General features: G+C 41.2%; 1 long non-coding RNA gene across 1 annotated transcript in view; it reads left to right on the plus strand.

The window, feature by feature from the left end:
- The window catches only part of LOC128140372 (uncharacterized), a 59,838-nt gene extending 57,977 nt beyond the window's left edge, over positions 1-1,861 (plus strand). Inside the window, exon 3 of the long non-coding RNA XR_008234706.1 lies at positions 1,426-1,861. This is a non-coding gene — a long non-coding RNA (uncharacterized LOC128140372). The remainder of the gene's footprint in view (positions 1-1,425) is intronic.
- Positions 1,862-26,685: the final 24,824 nt, after the last annotated feature.

Raw genomic sequence — 26,685 nt, forward strand, 5'->3', positions numbered from 1 at the left:
ATAAATGAGTGGCTTATAAATACGTTTGGATTACATCTACTATTAGCTACTAAAATAGGTATTAAAATAGTTGCTGAGGCATTTGCAGGAGCTTTTATATTTGATCTCAGAATTATATTTATTATATTTTTATATTTGATCTCAGAAGTTTTCAATGCACAAACCCTATTCTGTCTCACCAAAAAAAAAAAATTGCTAAGAAAATCACCCATCTGTGGACAGCATCAGCATTTTCTTGGGACTTAATGTATCATGCTGTCCACAACCATTTGCTGCAATGCATTTTAGTTGTGTGCATCAAAATTTGTGTTAGTCTGTAATTGATATATAGTAATGGGCTTTTACAGTAAATAGAATTTATGGCTTCATTTACAGTGGCATGGAAATTAAAGTTCTGTGTAGTTTCATACAGAAAAAGCTGCTTACACAGCATTTGTCATTGCGTGTTGATTGTTCTCAGGCTGTAGAAATAAGTAAGAGATTAGCAAATAACTCAAGTAAATTTGTGTGGGAAGTATTACTATATCATGCAAGATAGCACATTATGTATCTCCCCTTAGTATTACAATAATTGAAGGTTTGATAGAATTCAAGAACTGGTGGGGTCCTGTAAGGCGGTCATAGGCATTTTTTATTTGCTGTGGTTTTGAGCAACTTGTATTGGCTGAGAAGTGAATAGAACAGAGATACTATGGAAATAACATGAATTTCCGTGGGCTCTGAAGTCATGGGGGTGTCAAAACTGGAAATGCAGTGGTCTGACTTGCACCACTGAGGCTCTTCTATGACCACCCAATGGCACCTAATGCCCCCAAGTGCTGGAGAGTGAAAAAATGAAAACAAAAATCAGGGGTAGAGGGAAGTTGCCTACTGGATCTTAGGTGGCCCTCAGAAAAGCTGCAGTTGAGTGCTTCTGGCAAAACCTCCCAGTTCATAGGAAGATAGTCAAGGCAGAAGACACTCGTGATTGAACAGGGAGTAGAGTCTAAAGTCTAGAAAGATTGATGGCTTGTCCTGTCTCACACAAAACTGTGTGGCAAAATGGGAAACGAGGGAAGATCCCCTGCCTGCAAAACAGACTTCTCATCCCCTTGTTTTCTCTGTTTCAACTGTTTTGATTGTAAATTCTCAGGAGGCAGAAGCTGTCTCTTACCATAAGTTACACAGCACTTAGAACAGTGTGTCTTCATCATGGCTGGTACTTCTAGGAATTATAGTTTTTTCCAAGTGAATACACATCACGGAGAAATAATACTACTCGTCCTTACTGAATGTCCTTTCCAACATCACAAGGACTAAATGGAAATAGAGAATAAAGCTACTTTTCTGGTTCTAAAAATAATTCTTCTGGGTCATGTGGAAAATTATTGTGGGGGTTATTTGTGGGAGTTCAAATGTTCAGTTGTTCTGCTTTACTTTTTCTAGGAATTACTGCATGGCTGAGTGTCAGCCTCTGAAATTCTCAAAAAGCTCATGAAAAGAACTGCTGTGTTTCCTTTGGAAAAACTGGATGGCAGCATAAAGAGAGAAAAAAAAAGTGTCAGAATATGTTACAGCTTTACAGGGATTTGGAAATGTAATAGAGAGTTTAGGATGTACCTATTGGTGTCACAACTCAAACTGGACAAAGAATTCATTTGGGGATAGATTTTATTATTCTTAATGTGTTATGACCCACCATGAGGACAGAAGTACTGCTCAGCAATGCAAACGTGTCAGTGGAAAATCATGAGGTTTTCCTTGAGAAACAATGAAATTCCTCAAAGGTTAGTAGTGTGCAATAAAGAAGGTTGATGAGATGACTGTTTGGATCATCTTCAAAGTTGAGGAAAGACTATTTGATGTGCTTAGCCAAGGGGGCACAGCCATGAGTGAGTGTTTGTGTGGGCCCTGGTGACAATAGTAACCTGTAAAGTTTGACTGAAAAAAAGATGGCTTTCCTGAAAGCCGCTGGCAAAGTCAGGATGCTGAAATAGCAAGACTGCTGACCAGCTTGTATAGCTTGTATGCCAGTGTATGTGTTTATTAAAAATAAAAAATCAAGACAGAAGCTTCCATCCCTTTGCCCTCTTTAAATCTTTTTTCAGCACAAAATGTCTTTTTGAGTCAGAGGAAGTAGTTATATCATATACGGGAATTTCTATGTCCCGGTAACAAGAAAGGGAGATGTGGGGAGGGCAAACTTGGGAAGAAAGCGAATGGTGGGAAGCTATACAGGCATTTTTTTATTTTCTCCAGCTCCATCCTGTCTGTTGTGAGTGTCACATGTTAATAGAAGTAGGGCAAAAATATTGGTTTTGTAGCCTGTACATTGCATTATTTGTAATCTGTATGCACTGGAGAGAAAACTCTGATGCTCATGTAAAACATCTTTATGTCAAATAAAGGAAGAAGTCACCTCACTTGTCAATGCTCATCTTGTTTCAAGAACTAACATTTTATTTCATGTACTCTTGCTGTGTGGTATGCAAGGATGAGGGCGGAGGACACCACAGCACTGCTTATTTGTAGAAGAATCTGTTGTACAAAAATTGGAGGGATCTTAGCTTGAAATTTTAAAACCTATTTCTTGATGTCTGTAAACTTCATGAGCACACCATTAACATTTCTCCCTCTCCTCTATATGTCAGCAGACTGAGAAGATGCTGAAATATGAGCTGATTGTCACCTTCTTGAGAAAAATAGAGGCACAGCCAGCCACTAACACACACAGAAATCTGAACAACTGAAAAACTGTGTCTTCTGCCTTAATTAACTAACTTGGCTCTAATTTGTAGTCTGCTGTAATACGTGTTTAGCAACAACGTTCGCAGAGCTGAAGAACGTTCGCACTATGAAACATAACTGTCTAACATGGTATCAAAACCTGATAATAAATTCAACAGCCTGGGAGGCAGGGGTCTGGGTCAGAGGAAAGATGACTTAGAACTAAGTAGAACTAAATGCTGAAGGGATTTTGGCATAGTAAAACTGCTGTAGGTAGGAGAAAATTAGGACTTTACCAAAGAAATACAGGGAAAAGAAAGTTTTACTACTGGCTTTTAATCTTCTTGGCTTCTCAAGTATATATAGGGAACAGAGAATAATTACTGAATAATTTGTAGTGAGAATTGGCTGTGTTCTGTCACGTTAGATATATGTGCGGCATTTGCTTCAGTATCTTCAGCCAAAACTTCCCTTTGTGCTGCTGCTGTTCAGGATGCTAAGTCCCAGGTGACTGCTGTTCATCATTCCATGCATGGTCGTTTGTAAATGCTGTTCTCTGAATTAGACCCAGTCCTGCTAGAGGAGCTCTGGAAACTCAGGCAACCTTGCATACAAGCTCATCGGGGCCTTGGGCTGGATGCTGGAAATTCTCGTTTCCATGAGCAGTTTAAATCCTGTGGAAAACTCCCACTGACTTTGCAGGGATTATCCATTAGCGGAAAGTTATTTTGAGGGAGGTGCATTCCTTTGTAAAACGGCTGGCAAGAAGTCTGGGCAACACTTAGGTCTCAGTTCTGGCCGTATATTTTTGTTGGTCTGAATTTGTCCTGTGCATCGCACAGTGGGAATGTACTCCATGACTAGAGCTTGCACTTTCCATTTTAGTCTAATAAAAAGTAATAATAAAAAAAGAAAACAAGGCTTGAGTGCATAAGTGTTTTCAGATATTGGACCCCTTGGGCTATATCATGTTTGTGTCTTTGAACAACTCTCTGTAGAGATCAGAGTGCAGTTCTGCTTGAAAAGCGTAGACCCAGCATGACCTATCTTTTTTCAGGGCCTTTGGACTCCCAAGTGAGGAAAGTTGCATTGTAAATGGAAAATAAAAGTAGGTACAATGTTTTTAATTAATTTTCTGAACATTGTTATTAGTTATACTCTTTTAATACGTTAATACCTTATATTTCTATTTATAGTTGTTTTATGATCTCATTCATCTATGTATTTTCAAAGATATTCCAATATTGAATTGGAAGGTAAAGGAGAAAAGTACCCATGCGAGCTTGTTTAAAGAACATGTTATCTGCTGTCTGGTCAACATATTTTCTCCGATGCTTCAAGACAGAGAACCCTGTGCTATATTTACATTTAAGAGTTTGCTAGTAAAAATACAGTTCTTCCTGAGGTTATTTAAAATGAGGACCTACATTTCTCACATCCTATGTTGTCTGAAATACAAAATCCCATCCTATATTGCTATGCCAGAAAATGTTAGCAGATAAAGTGCAGAGCAGGTCATGGTATTTCTAATTCAGATTAATGACCCCATTCAGCTTCTCTCCTTAGCAGGAAATTAGAAAGTGCTAGGAAGGAGAAAATAGTGATTCATAATGCGTGAATCCCTGTATTGGCAGTTGCACTCATTAAAAGCTAAGATATTGTTTTTATATAAAATAATTGAGTCTGACTTATTTATGGGATATGGCTCTCGGCTCATACCGATTCCTTGTGAAGACTGCTGGCTCGATGCCCAGATGGAGGAAGAAGAGGTGAGTGACGGCTGTCAGCAATCCCTGGCCAGGCTAAGTGCACAGCTGTCTTCTACTGCAGAAATGACCACAGCTGCTCTTCTCAAAGAACTGAAAAGAGTAAACACCTTCAAGAAGGTTTTGAGCAGCCAAGGAGAAAGCAATGAGAAACCATCTAGGAAAGCAGCTAATGTTTGTTGCGTAATTTTATATGTGCAGTTATGTTTAAGTGCAGGGGTTGTAGCTTGAGGATTGCAGCAGAATATGTCAGCAGTCAGCATGGCTCCTGGACATGCTGGACTACATTTTGTCTGCAGCGGCTGGGTATAAAAGAGGTCTTATGTTCTCTGCACCTCTGTCAGCCAGAGTCCAGCATACAGCTACACGGTCGGTTTCACTCACCAGCCACAGTCTTCCCTTCATAAGGGGGAGCCAGCCTTCCTCCAAGTCCCTGCTCATGCAAAATGCATTTCTGTGCAAAAGAAATTAGAATTTTTGCCTGGAGAAGCTGTCCCAGTTCAAGAGCATTTAAGTCCAAGCTAGTATGGAAGTGTGGGATGCATCTTCAGAGGGTAATATTCATGCATGTCGCATGGGCATGGAGTAGGAAGAAGCTCTGTGTGGGGCAGTTCACAGGATTTGCAGCTCCTTCGTTCTCCCACTCTTCTCTCATCTGTGTGGAGGGCAGTATGACTTGATTTTTTGTTGAACTGTATAATCTCTGCCCCTGCAGTGAAAGCTTTGCTGTTGGGCTGGAAAGACAGCAGAGCTTTTCTGCTCAGTAGGTAAGGTTCTCACTGGTCACAAGAAATGCTTAAATGATCCTGAGAAGGAAGGACCAAACCTTCTGGTCTCTGGGGGAGTGCTGTAGCATCCTGATATTAGGGTTTTTTATTCCTGCATTTGAGTTCTTTTCCCTATCCAGGGGCATAGCACCAATTTCTGGCAGATACCCATTTGAAAGATGGCAAAAAGAAGAAATGATGTAGCAACGTCTCTGATGTGCTAGGCAAATCCTTAACCAGCAGGCTGTTCATAGAGTGGCACTACCTTTAGCCATGGCCTAAAGAAAAGGGACTACCAGTACTGTCACTTTGTGAGAGGCTCAGGTCCGTTTGTGCCTGTTAGTTTGGAAATGTGCAGTGGACCAAGACCCAATGTGCAGAAAAAGACTTTTGGATCAAAGGGGACCAGAGGGTATGAAATGTTAGTGTATAGGAGGCTAGGCTTGTCAGAGGCTAGGGTGCATATGATCTTGGATTTTCAGATTTTCAGCACTGGCATTGGTAGTCTACGTTCTGCTGAAATCCTGTGTTAGGTGTCTTCTTTTATTCTGGGTTTGGCTTGTAATCTTTACGAACTGTAGTTACTAGATATTAAAAGGTGGCACCATGCACAGTTTAGTGTTGTCCTGATTGAAACACTGAGGTCAAAGGCCAGCAGAAGTCAAAGGTCCCTGCAAACTAACCATATGCATGGGCTCGTTGAGCTCTTCTCCCTCTGTGTCATGAAGACAAATGGCATTTTTTAAAATTCTCCCAATGAACTAGCATTCATTTTCTGGCGTCTCTTCCTTCTTTATTGCTTCCTAATGAGCTTCATTCCCATCACCTCTAGCCTTCTGCTTTCCAACCTGCATTTACAACCATGCATAGAAGAGAAGCAAATTGAACAAATTAATTAAGTTGGCCTGTCTAATGAAATGGGCTTTGGTGACTTCTGGGGTTTTGCCTCTTGCTTTTTACAGAAATCTTCTATAAACCTTTGATGGCCACAATTGCGGGGCTTTTTCTGTCAGTAGGGTTGACAAGAACACCAAATTTTCTTTGTGTGGTGTCTCAGATTTAACTGAGAACATTTCATTCTCTGTCTATATTTATATTTTTATATATATATATTACATACATGTGTGTATTTTTAATCTTTATTTGTGTATTTATGGTGGTCGTTTTACTTGCTTGTTTATTTTTTTAGCAATGGAATTTTCATGAAAGTGCTTTTCAGGAGCTATTTGGAATAACAACTGTTACTTAGGGGAGGTGATCTGTCCTATTGCAGTCCACAAAACTTCCTCTCAACCCTGGACTGGTTGGGGTGTATTTTCTCTCCTGTTCTTCCCATGCTGCTTTGTTTGCTGTCAGACTGGTCAACTGATTCAAAATCAAGTGTTAGCTAGATTATTTTTTTTTAAACCTGTTAAAAGCTTGTGTGTGAGCTGACACCTAACATTGCCTCCTGAAATGTTCCTATTGAAATCTGCACCCAGATATAGCTGTGCTTATACTGCTTTTTTTTTCCCCTAACAGTATCCCTTCTTTGCACTGGAGGAAGGCCGCTGTTTAAACTGTAAAATTCTGCTAATTTCAAGGAATTGTGGATAAACTGAGGATCTGGCTGCACACGTGTTTTTGTTGCTCATTATCACTGCTTTCCTCTTGGCTTCGGGTGAGGATCTTGACCTTTGTGCTGCAGGGTGCCGAGGTATAAAATGCATGCAGCATCTCCATGTGCAAATTCATTATTATCTTTACATGGCTTTGAGAGATTCTGTACAAGTGTGAAGGAGCATGGTGAAACTGCTATACTTGCAAAGGTTAAGTGTGAATCTAAGGAAGGACTTTTCCACTTTTGACCACTGACTAGTATCAGCTGTTGTCTGTAAACACCCGCTGCATATGAAGCAGTTGGTGCGATGAAGCTGTTCTTTCATATGATATCAGGTGTTATCATCAGGCAATCCAAGCTTACACCTGGAGAAGACAAATAATGACAGCCACATTTCTGTTTTGTATCAGTAATACTTTTTATTCCTCCTATTATGTGCCCTTTGCTGCATATCATTACAGGGGTTTAATTCTGATTATAGATGACTAGGACTAATAGCCTCCACCTGATTTTTACAAGATAGCTATTTAATCCAGAATTTCTAAGTGCTGTTTCCTAACACAGTACTACTATTACCAGATAAAAGTGCTATGGATTTTTTCCAAGGAATATGTGAATAATTTTAAATTCCTCTGCTGAAACTGCTTTTACTGAACCTTTTCCCCTTCCTGTCTGCACTGTGTTTTCACTTTGAAGTAATAAATACATACAGTCTTTTGGTATCTAGGTAGTTACCTTGACCATTTTCTTCCCTTTTATTCCACAGCTCATCGCTTCATTATACCTGAAGAACAGTGATGATCCTGTGAAGTGAAGGTCATATAAAACACTGTTCTGGTATGAAATAGTACCTGAAACTTCAATAGTGGTTAATGGAATATCTAAAATGTCATACGTTGAAATGTCAGTGGGAATCTGAATCTGATTCAGCTTTCAGTGTTGGTACTCTTTTAACTTTAGTAGCATTATTGCACAATGAGAAATACCAATTTTAAATTCATCCTCCTGCACCTTTTAATTCACTGCACATAAGTGTGTCCAAGATGAACAGTACAAGATTTTGTTCCTGCTTCTTCCATCACACAGTTTATCATGCAGTATTTTCCCATTCTGCAACTTAATGTGTGGAGATGGATGATAAATACTGAAATATGAATTATTTTACACACTTGCTACAGTATAGTCCAGATGATGGGTTTATTTCAGTCCCTGGATGTGAAATTGATAGTACAGTCTCAGAAGGAATGAAGGTGATCCAGAATAAAGCAAAAACCAGCAACTGGGAGTCGATACTGAGAAAAAGATGTTCTCAAAAATTTTCAGCTACATCCTCTTTCTTTTCTTGTGGGTTTTTTATATGCTCTTGCTGCCTTTATGTGTTCCTACTACCCCAATGATAGAAAGGCCATAAGTGGCTCTCTGTGGGACACTTAAAATGCCAGAAGGTGCTGCTGAAGACGTAGGCTGGGTCTGTGTTGCTAACAGTGTTAGCCCTTGGGAGTCGGACTTGCTACTTGAAAAGCTGTGTATTGGTAGCATTTTTATTTGTATTTTTTCCTTTTAGTTTGACATATCAGAAGTATATTATCTATGTTGAGAAGAGTGGCACAGGTGACCTAACCTCTAGGTGAGGTTTTGGACAGTTTCAGGTTCTGCGTTCAGGTTCACTGGCTCCAGCTTTCATAGCTGAAGGACCCTCTTCCTGGCTGGAACTTCCTGCCGTCAAGGCAGTAAGAATTCAGCTTATTTTAGAGGGCCAAAGTTTGTTGTTGACAATGAGGATCTGCATGCCTCAGATTGTTGCAGTCCTGACAGAGGAGCTGTCACTACAGAGATGGAGGGCTAAATTGGACAGGTACTACTTGTACAGTTTACTTACAGAACCAGAACATAGAATACACATTAAAATGACCATGTTGGTTTATGTTTTTTTTTTCTTTAATGCCCCCACACCATTTTATGTAAGGTAGAGTTCTTACAAATATTTCACTGCTTTGAAATGGGCCAGAAGCTTGTGTAAGACTTTGAGGGAGCTGTTGCCATTTGTGCTTAAGGGAGGTCTGGCTTGAAATTTTGCCAGCAAGAAGGAACAGCACAGCGGTATCGGTGCAACCCTGCTCACGCTGCCTCACCAGTGCACCTCTGCTCTACTGCATGGGCATTGCTGTTGGGAATTCTACGGACGATTTTCACGTGAACTCAAAAACTGGCAGTAGGACTTAATATAGGAAGTGCCTCCTGAGATCAAGGCTACCTCATAACAGGAATAAAGGTGAAATAACTTGTTTAAAGCTGCGCCGCAGGAGTAATGGGCCTGGGAATTACCCCAGGCCAGTGTCTTAATTGCTGAATGATTCAGCCTCGTGATGCCGTTTCTTCCCAATGCCTTCCGGTCTAGAAATGAGGGTACTAGAATGCACAAAGAGGCATAAATTCAACAAAACCTAGATTTTGTTGCCACATACCTGTCATGCCTTAGGAGAAGCAGTTTCCTCACTTGTGCCTTGGAATGCTTTGGGGAGGGGCTTTCTAGGTAATGTTATAGTTCTATAGGGAATAATCCAATTCTTTTAGTCTGAAAGATCTCTTGAGGTAGTTAGGAAGAAGCCAAATAAGGAGGGAAACAAAACAAGATGTGCACAGAAACACAAATAGCATATTTTCTTTGTCAGTTTTCTTCAGGAAAAGAAACCCTGACAACTATACGCTCTACATGTTTGACGTTAATTCACTTTATGGGAGTTGGCACTGCAGAGAATATATATTTATAGGAATGTATTCACACGACTTCTGCTTCACACAGACTACTGATTTAGATGTCTAATTTAGGAGCACAGGCGCTCTCTGTAGTCAGTGGAGCCTAAATTAAGGTCTCTGAATTACCCCCTGAAAGGAGGTACCTTTCTCCACTGAGTCCAGAGCGACCTGAGGCTCCTAATTTAGGCACGTTAAGTCACATGCCCAGTGTATTAGCCTTATGTAAACAATACTCTGATTAAGTGTTGGCCCTGGCACTGTTTTCTCCCCACAGACGGTGAACTCCTCAGGAGATCACTACTTTGTCAGAGTTGAGTGTGTCTGAAGAAAAGGATGATCTTCCTGGCTGGATGTAGCCAGATATATGGGCCTCAGTGACTTGAGGGCAAAGACACGCTTGCATACAACCGTGCCTGAAACACCTTTTAGTCACTGAGGGAAAAGGGAACTCCCCACTGTGGACCCAGCCGTGCATGCTCAACTTCAGGTGGCAGGGCACGTAGCAGCAGAAAGTGCCTGCAAGCTTATACGTGCATATACTAGCTACCATGAGATGTTACCGTAGGATGAACAGAACTAAAAAAAAAAGAAAAAAAAAAAGGGAAGAAAACTCCACCCCCCAAAAATCCACGTGTGTCTGCAGAAGTTGAGATTAATAAAGTGAGGACCAGAAGGTTCCTGTGAGTCCCTGGCTTCTACATCTACCTCTGCCAAGGGTTCTTCTGTGACCCTGCACAAATTGTGGATCTCTTGCTCATTCTCCACCTCTTTGCATGATTTTATTCACAGGAGGTGATGTCACGAGATTGTTGTGAGGGGATGTGACTCAATATTTGTATAATGCTTTGAAGATGAAGAGTGCTAAGTATTGTCATTTGAGACGGCAACAAAACAAAACAAAATATGTTCGGTGCAGCTGTTCAAGCCAAATCCATTTCCAGTTAATCTTCCAAGCAGGAATTCAAAATCAAAGTAAAAAGCCGTGCCAAGTGGAACTTTACAGCTTGATGGGAAAGTTAGAAAGAGAATTAATTGGGTTTTAAATAGTTGTAACTGTATTGTGATGGAGCGTGATCTGGAGCACTCATCTACTCCTGGTTGCCAGTCAGTTTGGAACTGTGAATTAAGGCTTGCTCAGAGGAATCTTTTTTTTGGAAAAGAAAAATAGTTGGGCCATCTTGCATGGCATACTGTATAAACTGTCAGAAGCAGCCTCTGCTCTCTGAAAACATGTTCTTTTTCCACTTTATGCTGCTTTTTTTCAGTAATGCAAAACAGCAAAAGATGTGGAAAGTAACAAGATCGCCGAACGCCACCACAGAGCACCTTGGAGGGAATCACTGTCCCCTGGCAGAAAGTTCAGTCTCTGATACTGCCTCAAAGGGCTGCTCTGGCTAGGGCAAGTATTCTTCTAGCACCAGCCGAGCATTGCCTGTGAGAGCTTCAGGATCGTGTGCTGCCGCTTTACGCTCTGCGCTGGCCCCCTCAGCATCTGCTTCTGGTTTGCTCATACGCATGTCCGTTACAAGAGGATCTTCCCTTTGGATCAGGGTTATTAGTAAGCAGACAGTGTTTACTCACAGTGTAATAGAGAAGAATTTGCTCCCTGGCCTTTGTACTCTTTGTCATGGCCTTTAGCCTCTCTTGCCTCAGTTTTGGGAACACAAAAATTATTGTACTGAATCAGACTAATAGCTCAGTATTCCAGCAGCAGCGGTCAGCGTAGCCGACCTAAAACTCCATTACGGACAGCTGTGCTTCAAAATTGTTTCTACCTCATGGTTGATGTTTTAAAATGTGATAGCAAAAATCTGCTTAATGCACATTCTCTATAAAATGGGCATAATAACACCCTTGCTTCCCAGGAGCATTCCTAAGTTCAGATTCTTTGCAAAACACTTTCAAGTCCCATACTGAAATTAGCAAAATTCAACTATTTTTACCTACCAAAGACCTGCCTCTTTTAAGGAAGGGTCTATGTACATCGGATTTAGATTTTTCACCTGATGTTCAAAGGGACTTGAACATGTCTCTCAGCCTCTTGTGTTTGGTGGGACTTGTCAATATGAAGCACCTTTGTAAGAGGGTTATTCATTGCTTTCTCGCTTTCACTGAACGCACTGTTTTCTGGCTAAACCATACTGTTTGAATTTTGCTGTTCTGTGCAGAGGTATGCCCTCAGATGCTATTTTTTGTTTTCTTAATACTTTTGAAGTTACTTGTTCCTAAAATATGACTCTTAGTAAACATTTCAGCACTTTAATTTGGCTTAAATTTACACTTGAATATTAAAGTTCCAAAATAGTTTTATGAGCAAATAAAAAAATGATGGCTCTGGGAGCCTTTCTTTTCAATATCTTTTAGTTATGCTAAACTATATACAGAAGTAACAGCCCTGTAAACAGCTTTATATTGCACTCTATTGCGAATCATTGGAACAACATGCGGTAATGGGTTGCAAATGGCATAACATTTTATGCCACAGTTTCTGCAGCCAGAATGAACAAGATCATTGGGAAGTTATCATGTTGATAAAAGTGGGCATAGAAAAAATAACCTTAAATCTTAACTCTCTATATCACAAATAATAGAACAACGGAAAAAATACAAATACATTTTTCATCTCAGTAGCGACAGGACCCAACACAATTCTGCTTGCTGAAATGCTTTTTCTATCATATTCCAAGTAAAATTTTTATTTCCTTTAAAGCTATGCTTGCTGTGACAAAAATGCTTCTTTGCAAAAATCATTTTCGCTCACCTTTGGAAAGCTGATTCTCTCCGAGAATCAATTAGTTAGCTGTGAGAAGAAAGTGCGTATCATATATTCACAAACAGTGAACAGAGCAGTGTTGAAACACCCATGGCAAACATTTATTACTTGAGGTCTGGCAATATTAAAAGTGCAGCACAGGACTGACATTCCCCCCCCCCCCCCTTCTGGAGAGAAATCTATATAATTAGTCAGATGCTTATATTTCGTTCTGAAGTGTAAATGTAGCATTGCAATTTAAAACTGTGTCCTGTAATTCTTAGGCACAGCAAACATTGGACTAGCTCTTCAGTTCCTGTTCCCTAAAGTGTTCTTAGGGCCACAGGTGTGTCTGACACTGAACACAGAGTGCTTGTCCCAAAGGGCTAATCTTGCAAACTGTCAGTGCTCTAAATTTCCATGCTTCCTCCCTTGGAGGCCACTCCGCAGAATCAAGCCTGAACTGAGTGCTGTGAGGAGAGAGAAACCTTTCAGAGAATGGGTGGAAGATGAAAGAGCCAACGGCTGCACTCTTGCTGGGGTGGGTCTAGTACTTTTTGCCTTTCCTCTTCTGTCTTGATCATGCTGAGATATATATGTGTATATACATATATCCTCTCTCAACCACATACCAACACTCCTGTGGCTTTATGATTGCCATTCAAAGACTTGACCAGAGTCCCCTGTGTCTCCAAGTAGGCTGGAGAAGGGGGTTAAAGGGAGATCACTGTCAGTGTTGGTGCTACAGCTGTTGGGCAGAGGGCAGGGCACCCGTGATGCTGGGGAAAATTTTAAGCCACTGGATTCTGTACTACGGGAATGGTTGTTCCTTATGTATCCTGATGTAGATGGAGAGGCTCTATAGGCAGGGGAAAATCCAAGTAGAAGACTCTAGTGGCATCATCTGGGATTTTCTGTTTTTCCTCAAACTCCAGAAAATCTTTTACTTTTGTATGAGTGTAGCAATCGGGTACAGAAATGGGAAATAGAGGAAAAGATGGTCAATACTTGTATGATATTTCACAAAATCTTGATCACAAAAATATCATTAAATCACTAAAAGATACACATCTTTTCCAACTATTATCTTGACAACGTTGACTTTTCAAGTGCTTTCTGAAACACATCCAGAAACTCATGAGACCTGGTTCCACATGGTACAGCTTCTTATGCCCAGTGAATAAAGACACTGCCCCCTGTCCCCACCCCCAAACCCTCAAACCCCCCTTCCTGAAAAGTTTTGACAGAAACCAAAGCACTGTTAACCGAGGGACGTGTGCTTCCTTTGTGTCGGTAGTGTTTTGGGTGTCAGCTGTTTGATGATTGTACATTTTAATTAAGGCAGGGCACATTGATGTGTGCAGTTTTATTTGAGCTTGTTCTTCCTTGTAGGTCTAATGAACTTATTCAGCCCCACAAGCATGAACGAGCCTGTCAGGTACCTTTGCCAGTGGTCTTTGGCAGAGATCCCTGTGCAGATAGTGTGAGGCAGTATCATTCAATAGAGTGAATTGTCCCAATTCTGCAGAAATCTAGCTACTGTACTTAGTAAAATACAGTACTTAAAGGGGTGTATTTTTCTTCCTGTAAGGAAGGCAATGCACTGGGGGAGAAGGATGTTTCCCAAATGCATTTCTAGGCACAAATGCTTTTGGAGAGGCTGAGATGGCTATAGCATACAAATTCTGGCTTTCTTGGTGCTTATTTTATCATTTGCTTTCAGGCTTATGAGCTGTAGCCAGATAGACTGTGGCCCTTTCAGGGAACATCCCAAAGTTTTTCTTCAGCACGGCTTGAGAGCAGTAACCATGAGTTACTGCCCAGTAGTCTTCATAGGGCACTTCACTGGGCAGTAAAAGCAAACCACTCAGTTTGATTTTGGTTTTTTATTTTGATTTGATTGTATTTGAACAGACTTTTGTGACTTGTGTGCAAGACAGGAAGACAGTGAGAGAGGAAGACCGGGTAGAAGTTTTTACAGTAATGGCCCTAATGGTTAGAGCAGCCGTCAGGTATGGGGAATTTGTCCTTTCCCTGCCCCGGCCATGGCTCACTGTCACTTGAGGCAACTCACTTACCCTTTCCAAGCCCACGTTCACAGGAATTTCTGTCTGAAAAATAATTAATAACATTGACTCACAGTGGTGCTGGGGCGGGAATGATGTTATGTAGCTAAAGCAAGGAGTCAGAATAGGGGTCCTTTTCTGTTCAGATTTACAGATGCTTGCTTCAGTTCTCTACCTCCAAGTGATACCTGAAGTTCCTTCCTCTGTCAAACGGTATCGTAAGCTGCAATTTGTACATTTAAGAATCACTTCAGTGATCCTTGAACTGCAGGCTGTGTATAACCTCAAACTCCTCAAGTGTGTAAAATGCTGTTAGCAATACCTGCATACGGGTGTGGTGAAACAGGGCCTGTGAAGAGGAAACCCTGTAAAATGGTGGTTGATTCTTGGTAAGTGTGCCGGGTACCAATGAAAGCATCTTTTCCCTGTCAGGACACTGGTTTCACAGAAGGCACAGGCCTTTCTCCAGAGCAGGAGGGGCACAACAAGACCAGGGCTTGCCGGCACCGGTGGGAATTGCTCTCTGTGGTGCAGTTTCCCCTTGCCAGTGTGTCTCCACGGCACCAGGCCCTGGGAGAGGAAACTCGAGACAGGCCTGAAGGCGGCCGCAGCGCTACCCACCATTCGCCCTCTGGAAGATCCAAAGGGCGGTTAAGAAGCAAGGCCTGAGGTGAAGCCCCTTTGTTCTGTGGAGACCGAGGAGGAGGAAGGTCTCAGACAGCCGGGTAGGCCGCTGATACCTGTATATATGTGTCTCTATGAGCCCGCGGAGCCTTGCCTGCCGTTAATTCCCGGTGCCAGCCCTCCTCAGCGCATTGGGCGTCAGTCCGGCCCCCCGTGGCCGGGCGGGGCGGGGCGGCCCCGATCGCGGCCGCGTGACGGCTGTGTGTGGGCGCCACCTGGCGGCCGAGCTGCCGCGCGGCCCGCGGCTGCCGCCGCCGCCGCCTCTTCCCGCGCAGGTGGAGCGGCTGCCAGCGGCCGGTGTCCGGTTTTCGCGCCCGGGCTTTTGCTTGGCGGTGAGGCGAGAGGCCGTGTCGGGCTTTGCTGGCGCCGGTTCCTCTGAGCGAGCGGGCGGTGGCAGGCCTGTGCTTCTTCCTTCACGGGACTGGGAGCCTGCCAGCACCCTCCGTCCTCTGTTTGCAGAATACACGGGGGCGTGAATTGTGAGGAGATTTGGTTGAGAGAGGAACAAACGTGAAGGCTGTTCGGTCAAGGGCACCGGCTGGGGCAGGCGTAAGGTATTTTGAAAGTTAGGTGATCTGACTGATGCTGTGTTACACGTCACACACGTTTGCCCTGCCTTACATTTTAAGTTTCTCAAAGGGAGAGCCAAGCTTTCAGCCCCAGATGAAAATTTTAGCTGTGTGAGGCTGTCCTCTCTGCTTTCTGTGAAGCATCTCTCTCAGGTGCAATGCCCGGTCATCTTCCACTGTCTCTAACTGAGATAATGCAGGCAGGGATTTCATTGAAGGGAACCTGCTTTCCATTACCAAATTCACAGTTATCCCCACGCAGGGCTGGGCTTCCAGCACTCACGGTGTGTGTCTCTGGTGCTGGAAGTCACACACTCTCTGAGCTCTCCCTGACAGGAATATACTTCTCCTAAGCTGGAAGCAAGGCCAGCATTTGCCCCATTTAACCTGTGGGCAGCCCCAGCCCTAGCCCCGTGGGCACAGGTGGCCTGGACCAGGTTGCCCCTCAGCCCGCTGTCCCTAAGGGTCTGAAAACACATCCTGAGGGCTCTTGGAGAGCTGAGCCATCTTCTCTCAGAGCATCTTTCTCCCCATCGAGCACGCACGGTGGCCAGCTCTGTGCAAGCACATTGAGGTAGGGGGCAAAAACTAAGGAAGGTAAGTTTGGGGGCAGCATTTCTAATCAAAGCCAGGCATAAAGAAAGTTTATTTTAGCTGTATTTGACTTAAGTAGATAAAAGGTAGAGGGAAATGTAGCTCTTGGCTCCTCAGTACAATCATTTGAATTGCTATTTTATTTCTAATTTCTGTAACTTCAGTGCTAACTCAGAGTTATTTTTTAAAATTTCAGTGAATAACTCGGTTTCGTGGTTTGGGGGGGATGTTTAATAAATGTTCACTAAATAACAAATCCACGAAATATTCACTAAGGTGACTGAAGCCACTCTACTGCTATTTCTCTACTTCTCATGCACTACCTCTCATGGACAGATGAGGCTGCTATGCAATTGTTTCTTGCATTTTGGGGGCGTGATATTTAGGGGACTCTCCCCTCCTTGCTAAATACTCGCTGAGGACTCTCACAAGGTAGATCTCTGTTGTCTCCCAATAAATCGTTAGGCTGCCTTCCTGGCTCAGTGTGTGTGAGAGTTTGGGGAACAACAGTACCATATTCTATCCAGCAGGCACTTAGCTTTCTGCCAGCGCTCCTTGCAACATGCAAGCTGAATTTCCTTTGTTTCCCTGTGTTTGTAAGGCTACTAAGGAGAGGGCACCCCTAGGAAAGCATGATGACATGAATTCAGTTTGGAAATCAGCTACATAGGAATGAAAAGCACTGGAGGCACTATGGGGAATCATATCAGCTCCTGTTGTTGAAGAGGTTGCAATGTTCTACAGTCTTGTTTTGTTACGTTAACAGCCCTGAATTCCTGGATGGCAGCCTTAACTTCAGTGTAGGTACTTCCACCTTCGATGGGGCAAGGTTTTGCAAACTTTTCTTTCTGATGCAGTCCTTGCTATAGTTATCCCTGCCTGTCTCCTTCTAGACTAGATTACTATAAAGCGGAATAACAGAGGACTGTTTAACCTTGAAGACTGCTCAGTACTTTTAGGTAATGCTGAGGATGACCACCAATTTTATCAGCTGGCACTAGCACTCTGTACCAATGCTTCCATGTTCAGCGCTGGCTGTCATTTCGCTACCATGGGCACATCAAAACTTTGGTTTCCATTTAGAGAGCGCTGAACTGCCTGAATGTCGGCTGCATCAAGAACTGCCTCTCCCCTCTCCTGCCAAAACATTCTTGTGTACCTGAGATGCTCCTGCTGTTTCTAGCGTAACATTAAGCTTGTAGATATTAGGGTAAAGCACTGTCAGCCGAAATCCCTGGTTCCACAACTGACTCCCAGATTTGTAGTCTGGCCTTAACCTTAGCACAAGCAAATGCTTATTTAGGTTGTTTTGCAAGTATATGCTTTAGTGACATCACCAAATTTCTGCCTAATAGAGAACTTTCCAGAAGCAAACAACAAATGGCAGCAAAGCATATCCTTGAAGTAGGTTTTGGGTACAAAAACCTGAGCCTTAGCACATCTGTCTTTTCTGTAATGAGATAAAAAGAACAGAATCAGCTTTTAGGATCAAAAATATATTTCCTTGTTCTACACATAACACATGGTATAGGATGATGATATGTAATGAACAGCACACCTGACACTGTCTGTGGGTGAGCATCACCACAATGAAAATCACTGTCTCCAGGCAGAACTGTTTTGTACCCTTTTAAATCCAAAAGAAGATCAGGTACTTAGTGCAATGTATTGTCCCAAGAAAGAGCATCTAGTTACAGCAAACCAAAATGTTTTTTTCTCCAAGGAAGTATATTGAATGAACTATATTATTCTCTAGATAATGGACAAAAGCATTCTTTATTATGAGAACTTTATGCTCTTTCATAAGTGTTAATAATGCTGGGGGTGTGTGGGTGGGGGAGCAGGTGGGTAGAAATGATAAATGGAAAAGCAAAATGGGATAGCTATGAGGCTATAATTTCTTATGAAATATTTCTCTGTATGATACCTCTTTCCTTTAGAACATTTTTCTAATAAAAGAGAAATACTTTGCATTTCCTGCAGTCTTCAGGTTTTTACTGCTTTTTGTAAGTGCAGTACTTCTGAAAGGCAATGGGAAGGGGATGGCTTAGGAAGGCCTTTATTTATCCAGATGATGTACAGTACTAACAGCAATGGAAATTTCCTCATGCTCTGGGCCAGTGCCTGAATCTTGTCTAAAAATCATCTCTTTGCTTCAGAGCATTATTCCTCTCCAGTGCTCATTTATTCTCCAGTAACTCTCCCAAGCCTACCTAGATGGGACAAACTTGCTTGCTCTTCTAAAAATGTTTTCCCGTGCTTTAGAAGTTGGGCGATGGTCCCTCATTATCTTCTTTAGAGGTCACAGAACAATAGTAGCAGCAGTAGTCACTGCACACATGGATGGATTCAGGTGGATTCCTGGGGTGGGCTCCATGTCAGAGTACCAGGAATCCTTCCATCTGATGTTTGCCTGGAAAATTCTGTCATTAAATCTGATTCCTACATTGTAGCAACCAAATGTTTCAGCTTCCCAGTTCTGTCTCAGTGTGGCAGTAATGGCCCTGGATTTTTTTTTTTTTTCCTATTTCAACCCATTTGCCTCACTATTGCTATTGTAAAATCTTCCTCATCCTTACTATTAGGGGTTTAGGACCGTCCTGCTAGTGAGAATTACCAATGAGAATTTCCATTCAGGGTCCAGAAATCTTTATTAACACAACTCTTTCTTCCACAGTGTGTACAGAAATGCTTTTCTGAAGTGATCAATTGCATCTTGATTGAAACTTGTTTTCATAGTTGTACAGATTTTTTTCATGGCTGAAAGTAAAATGCAATGAACTTGAAATATTGCTATGTAGATCTCACCAGCTAGCTTCTCTCTAAATTAAAGAAATATTCCATTTTAAAGAATAATAATAAAAATTAACACGAGAATGAGTATTTGCAGCCCTATTAGTCAGAAGCAAATGATGTAACGAGCAAGATTAAAATCAGTGCTGGCCTTTCCTGTTAGAAGTTTATGGGTATTTTATTAATTTAAACAAAAGAAAGAATCTGATAATTGAATTATTAGTAAGAACTCTCTTCAGCAGGGTTTGAGTGATTTCTGTTGGCTTTCACTGTTGTGCTCCCCTCTCTTTGTCACCTCAACCTGTACACTGGAATCATTAGATCCATATTTATTTATGTATTAAGGAAAACATGAGAAGTGTGCTATTGATTTCATTGATTGGAAACATGTAACTAGCACCAAAAAAGACAAGTTAGAACGGGTACCGGCTGCTCAGGGCCTTCTACAGCCAGCTAAAGAGTTAAGACATGAGCAGAAAAGTCATTTGAAAGAGGTAACCATCAGGCTGGATAAATGCTTTTGTCCCTCTACACTTACAAGTTCAAATGTAATGCTTGACAATTATGCAGGGACATGTGAAAAAAACCAGATTCTTACAGGAAAGTCTAGCTGGGCAATTTGCATTGGTCCATGAAGAAAGACAGAGAACAGCAGAGCAAAGATGGTCTCAGCCTACACATCTAGCAGGAAAAATGCTGCAATATGAATTAATTTTCATTAAAAAGGTGTGTGAAACAGCAGGAGGACAAACTGAAACTCTGCAGATGGAGAGGGCAGTGGTAGGAAGGCATCAGCAGTGAGATGCTGTGCTGCAAATTCTTGTTGTGGAGGAAAGGCAAGTACATTTACCCTGCCAGCTGAGACAGGTTTCTTTTTCTTGTAGGGTGTGCATGACAGCTAGTGTATATGGGTGCTTCTAGCTTTGGGGATTTTTGTTTTGGTTTGGTTTTAGTACCTGAAAACCCTTGAAAACTATTGGAAAAATCTAATAACCGTGAGTTATCCAGGCACTTGGTCTGACATCTGTGCAGACCAGTGGCCTGCAAAAAAAACCAGAAGGAACTTTTCCCTTCTCAAAAAGGTCAATCCGTTAGCCACAAAAACAACAGATGTTGAAAGGAAGTAATTTTAAACTGTAAGATTTAAATTGGCAGCAGGGGAAGGTGAGTTGCCAAAATGTGTCTTTGTTTTGTGTTTCTGAAAGCCTCAGTTCCTCCTAGTGGAAGACTTCCATGTTTGGCCCCTGCACAGATACACTTGCATTACATTTAATCTGCTGTGGCGCAATCAGAAGGCTCGGGCTAAAAAAAAATGTCCCATGAAGCAGGTCCAGAGCAGTTAGCCTATGGCAAGCTCTGTACTGCTCTGGTTTTAGCACTAGCGGCACTAGAAGTGGTGATTTTTGAGGTATATCAGTCAAGGCTGCAATCACTAGGAGTCAGGTGAGAGTACTTGCCACATGGGAAGAAGCGATGGGGATTTGGTCCCTGGAACTTCCCAAGTCTGCATGAGCACTTCAGTCCCAGGGTAACGGCAGCTCCAATGGCTTTTCCTGAGGAGCTTCACCTTGTTTCTGGTGTGGCATAGCTGCTGTAGGATTGAAATTACTCACGGAATCCCCTGTGCATGAGCAAAGTTTAAGAAAAAGAGATTACATTAATAGGGGTCTGTGGAAATCAACTAAAAAGGCAGAATTTCGAGGAGAATAAGACAGCAGATGTGATTTCTCATTGAGTGTATAGAATGGTTCAGAAACTCTATAATTACTTTGTAATAAGTTGTACAGAATCCTTTTTAATTATTACACATACGTGCAAAGAAATAAGCATTTTGTAGATGTAGTGGTCAGAGAAGGAGAGTAATTGAAATGTTAATTCTAATCATATGCTATGCTCATGCATTGATTTTTAAATTCATGTTATCCATTAATTAGTTTATGCCTGTAAAGTGCATTGAAGATAGAAAATGCTATAAATTACTATGTACTATTGTTACTATCATTATCCACTAGGTTTAATTAGTTCTCATACATTTTAATTGGATTATTGAGATGTAAACTTAGAGAATATGATTTTGGACCAAATGCTATCCTCAGAATCCTGGTGAAGTGAGCAGCTGCAGTGCCTGTACATACAAATAAGACTAGCTTGTTTATGCGGATTGATACACAAGTCTCGTTATATTTGTCCTACATGAACACATGCATCTGATGGCTTCCCTCTTGCCTAAAATGATCCTTGTCTAAGGCTAGGCCAGGACACATTCAGCCCAGGCTAGTGATGGTATTTCTACAGAAGGCTGTGTCACAGTGCTAAGCAGTGATTTATGGCCCTGGAAGACTAAACCCAAGAAGATTATAGCACAAAGATGAGAAGATTTTCAATTTCCCTGTGGGGCCAGCACATTTCTATCACCCTTTGAAGAAGGGGAGTTGGCTTTAAACCAATAGTATCTTTAACAGTATCTGGTTGTAGCTTTTTCTTTTTTCTTTGTAATAATCATGAAACCTGCTGACCTTGTCCTTCATTCTTGCCTGTGTTTCAGAAGGTTGAATGGAAAATAGCTATTTGTATTCAGACTTATTTATTTATTTATTTAGAAATAACTGTTTTTGAGGGAAGCATTAACATCTGATCCTCTTGGAAGAAAACCTTTGGGAGGTTTTCCTTTCAATTTGGTCCAGACTGCTTCCCCCTGCAAGATCAGGGACTTTTTGGGTTTGTTCAAAGTTGTAGATGATCTAGTTCCAGAACCTGCTTTATTTCCAAAACAGTAATTGGGCAGCTGGCAAATCTTCCCATGTCTGCCTGCAACAAGGCTCTGCATTCCTCATTTTTTCAGAATGTTTTGGTTTCAGTGCTTATAAGACCCCTGCTTAAAAATCCCCCCCCCCCAAAGCATTACAGTAGAAAAAGGAATAAATTTGCTCTTATTGTAAAAGACATTTATCAAAGTTAAATCAGCTGGGATTTTCCAATACATGGCTGACTTGCAAAATTCTCTAACATCTTTGCATTTTTGGCAATGTAAGGAAGTACTTACCACTTGGGTTACTGGAACCGTAAGGGGATTCCAGTTGACAGGAGAAAAAAGTAGGCGATGTGATTTTTATTTTTTTTTCTTCATTATTTTTTATTAGCTGTTTCCCTCTTCTAATTTTTTTCTGTCATTTTCTCTGTGCAAATGTCAGCCTGCTTCTAATAAGAGATCAGGAATAAGGCTGATTGATAGGTAAATAATTGAGCAGGGTACCGATCCAGTACTCCTTGCAAATAATGGAAAGTCACCTATTGAAGCCAGTGAGTTTTGGGACAAACTCTAAAACATCTAACAGCTGTCTGTTTCCATAGTGCTGAGTTCCTGATTAAAAAAATATTGAGGTTTATCCCTCTTTTTAATCATAGCTTTCTGTTAGTCAGTTCTGGCATCTTATCCCCAGTTCTTTGGACTTTGTAGGACTGAACCCAATTGTCCCTGTCTTCCGATATTAGGAAGTTAAAATCTTTTATTTAACCTTTGATGAATGTTTGCCCAGGAAATCAAGTTTCTGGATTAGATCCTCTTTTATTTTACATGGTGCTGCAGTTGCAAGAATTTCCTATGCAGTGATCTTGATTTGTGCACATAGTTTAGCTAATGTTACAAACAGAAAAAATACTCGTCCCCTGAAGATCGGGGTTTGGTTTTTTTTTTTTTTGGCCTCTAATATTTCCTTGTCGGAAGCAGTTGTTTCAACTGCAGCCTATCAGTTTATCTTCAGAAACACTTGCCCTTGGCAATTGTCATACCTCAGCTGTGACAAAATGTACAGCAATTTGATTATCTTTCCTTTCCTCTCCCTGTATATTCCAAACGTTATGGTGTATGTCATCCCTAATTGCTGGGAATTGACTGAGGTCGGCAAGATTTGCTGGCAGTTCTGAAGCAAGGGTTCGTGCTGTACTTAGGTTAAACATTGTTTCTCAGTATTGCCAAGTTGCCCCCCTCTCTGTTTTACCTCTGTTTCATTCATTCTCTACCAATGAATTCCTGCTCCATTTAAAAATGCAAACAAGCAAAAAAACTCCTCACTTCAATGCCCACCTATTAGTGCTCCAGCAGTTTCCAGAGTTCATGCATCTCCTCTTGAATTGATTAAATAATAATAGCTAAAAGGAGTATGCTTAGATGAGAAATCCTGATTTTGGTATTAATTTTCTTTTTGCTTTCACTGTTCGTAAGCAAATAGAACAAAATCTCCAATAATGTGCATATCATTGCAACACTGTTTTGTGCAGAACGTTATGATACAGCATGTAATGTTAAGCTAGCACTACATAGAATAGTTCACTTACCTAATATATTGAACACAGTGTAATTAAATATTTAATGGATTTTTCCTGCTGAGAGGAATCAGCAGAATAACTAAAGAGTGTGTTCATGGAGATGAAAGTTACACAGGAAGGTGATCTGTGGGGATCACTGTTCATTCAATAACCTCGTGAGCTGCCTTTCCAATTACTGTATACCTTTCTTCCAAGTGTGGTATTGCATGCATTAATATGTATATGCATATTTCAGCAGCCCCAAACCAGTAAAGAATTTCAAAGTATTATTGCATGACAGGATGATAAATATTAAGTTGATTACTGTTTGCTGAACTGACAATATAGTTGGAAGCCAATACATCATTTGAACATGTTCAAAGAGTCAGAACAGAACATGGAGCGAAGATGATTTTAGCAGTGATATGGAAGCAGACGCCTGCAAGCATGGGATTCACAGGCCATTCTCTGCACATTTCACCAATGGTACACTTCCAAAATGTTTTATAAAGCTTCACTTACTGCAAGCAGCAGAAATGCTGTTAGGAAAGCCCAGGCCAATGCACAGTGTCACTGACAAGGCCATCTCTGGCATCACTGCACCAGCTAAACAATCACTTCAACCAGACTGAGTGAACCAATACAAGAACACTCCCTGTTTAACGACAGTCATCTTTTCTCCCCTGCAATCTCTACAGAGCCTGTGGTCTCAACTTCTAAAGGCTCTTGTCACTTGGGACAGCATGCCATTCTTCTCTCAACCATTTCACATCAGCAAATCTCCCTGTGGCTGCCCAGGTTGAGCTGTATTCGCAGAAGGACCACCCTTGCTTTGAGGATTTAAATACTTCTGTCATTTTACCTGTTACAGCTCAGTGCCTTGTGTCCACAATGGGTCTAAGGTTTTCATAAAAATCATCTGCCTAGGCATTTTGAGGTAGCTGTTTTGGTTTTGCTATCATGGGCTTCATAATCTTTTCAGGTTACATAACTGGGTTTATAACTGTTTGACATAATTCTCACTAATACACTCCTTAGAATTCTAATATCCATTTTTCTTCTCTTTTCATTGCAAACCTTATAATCCTCCTGTTTGACTTCTGCTACTTTTTTAGTGTGGTTTGTTCCTTCATTAGTTTAATGTGTGTGTAGGTTTACAGTGAAAAATGACTATATGTTAAACGGGACAGTCTTACTTAACTAGTTCTGCCCCTTCCCCTGCACTTTGCAAGAACCAGAGGTCTTAGGGTGTAGGAGCATTGTCTTTTTATGTACTATATTAAGGACAGTCTTCTCATTTTGTGTTCTATAGCTCCAACTCAAAGGGGTCATACTCCATGGCTAGAGGTCTCAGATGCTATTGCAGTACAAATAAATAAGTAATGCTCAAGGTGACTAAATGCACTACAGTCTTTATTCCATCCTGAATGGCATTGTCAGAACTGATAATTGATTGCTAGAATTGCTAGAGCCAGTGATATCTGCATAAGGCCTGAGCAAGTGAAAAGCGTATCTATTAGCAGGCAGCTCCCTTCTACATTCATGTACTTTCTAACTGATGTGAAGGTAATGACTGCACAAAACTGCTTTAGTTCCAACTTAAGCTTGCAACTTCACTAGGCATTGTGATAGTTTCACTGACATATCATTAACTCTCCTTTCTTCTCCAACAATTTTTCTTGTTTTTTCTCATCAAAAATAATCTGTGAATAACAATTTAAAAAAAAATGACAAAAGGTGTCTGCTCTCCTGTGTTGCTTTCACTGGACAAAATGAGAACCAATCAATGTTTTAAATAAGCCCAAAGGGCTCTGAATGCTGGCTTCTTCACCCATATTATTAGCATGTTGCACCAGATCACTGTGAGGAATTACCAGTGAACTGGAGACTGAGGGTTTGATCAGATGTATGATATATACTCAAAAATATTGCAGTAGTTTTTAAACTGCTGTAGCAACACAGGGAGTGCATTCAATCAGAAGTATTGCTTTCTGTTAGATAAGCTCTGAATGCTTCACTGCGTAGGCACCCAAACTTTGAAGGTTGTTTTTTTGTTTTGTGGTTTGGTTTTGGGTTTTTTTTTAAATTAAAAAGGAATGGTGGAAAAGCCCAATTCTGAAGAACAGGGAGAAGGAAACAGGAATTATCAGAGCTGCAGTTGGTATAAAGGAAGTGAATGTTATCACAGCCACATCTGCTAGAGAGGTCATGTTACTCCTGCTGCTTTTTATTAGATAAATTTGAAGGGGTTTTGTCTTGGAATACTGTCTTGCAGAAAGAGCTGTACAGAACAAAGCACCCCTCAGATGAAGCATGGGCTTAGGGCTGGCAATGCAACAGTGCAGGTTAACTTGGAAAAACACCTGTTAGTAAATGAACTGTTCCCAAGTTGCTGTCTTGGCTCTTGAACCCAAGCAAGACCTCTGAGAGGGCCCACTGTGAAAAGCAGCACTCTAGATGCTGTGGTCTGGCCATCAGCTTTGAGAAGTGCTGTAGATGAAGTCAGAGTTGCACTGAGGACATGAGACTTGTATGGACTGATGTGTGAATGTCTTCAGCATGGGTTCCTTGGTTTTATGCTTTGCTTTCATTACTTGGTTTCCAATTTTGTACTCAAGAACCAATGCTTGCCTGGAAAGAATGGTTTTGTTTGTATTTTTAAGCTAGTCTAGTATTTAAAGTGAGTCTAGGGAAATCTTCAAAATAATCTTATTTCGCTTCTCTCTAAATAGGTAATCCTGGTAAAGACGTGAACACCTCAGAATGAGAAGTCAAGATAAGTTGGAAATCCCTGGAATTGTTTCCCACTGAGTTCCACTGTGGAAGCTGTCACTGTGTAGCAGCAAGAGATAGGGAGAAATCAGCTTCGGCGACAGACTGCTAGTGTCTCTCTGGCAAAGGGGTAAGTGATGGATAATAACCAATGATTTCATAAAAGCCCATCTTATTGCAGACAACAACTGAATTTTGGGGAGATTTGTGGAAACTGCAGAGTCTATTTACAAAATACCATCCTACCAAGGAACAGGGTGAATATAAAAGGCCTTCATGTAGCCATGCAGCAGCCAGAATGAGTGGGTGGTGACTGATTTAAATATTTTGGGATAAATGAAGATGATTCTAAATGAAAAGTACTGTGTTACAAACCATTGGAGATCTGTCCCATATAGTCTTGTTGTAGATTAGTTTTATTTAAGCATATATAGCTTTACAAAAATACAATGAATAATCTCTTTTTCATAAAAAGGGTTTATTAACAAGTAACAATAATGCCACCGAAGAGACAGATTAAAAAGAAGCTTTTAGCTTGAAAAGTTCCAGTCTTT

This window comes from Harpia harpyja, chromosome 4, assembly GCF_026419915.1.
Source record: "Harpia harpyja isolate bHarHar1 chromosome 4, bHarHar1 primary haplotype, whole genome shotgun sequence".
Lineage (NCBI taxonomy): Eukaryota > Metazoa > Chordata > Aves > Accipitriformes > Accipitridae > Harpia > Harpia harpyja.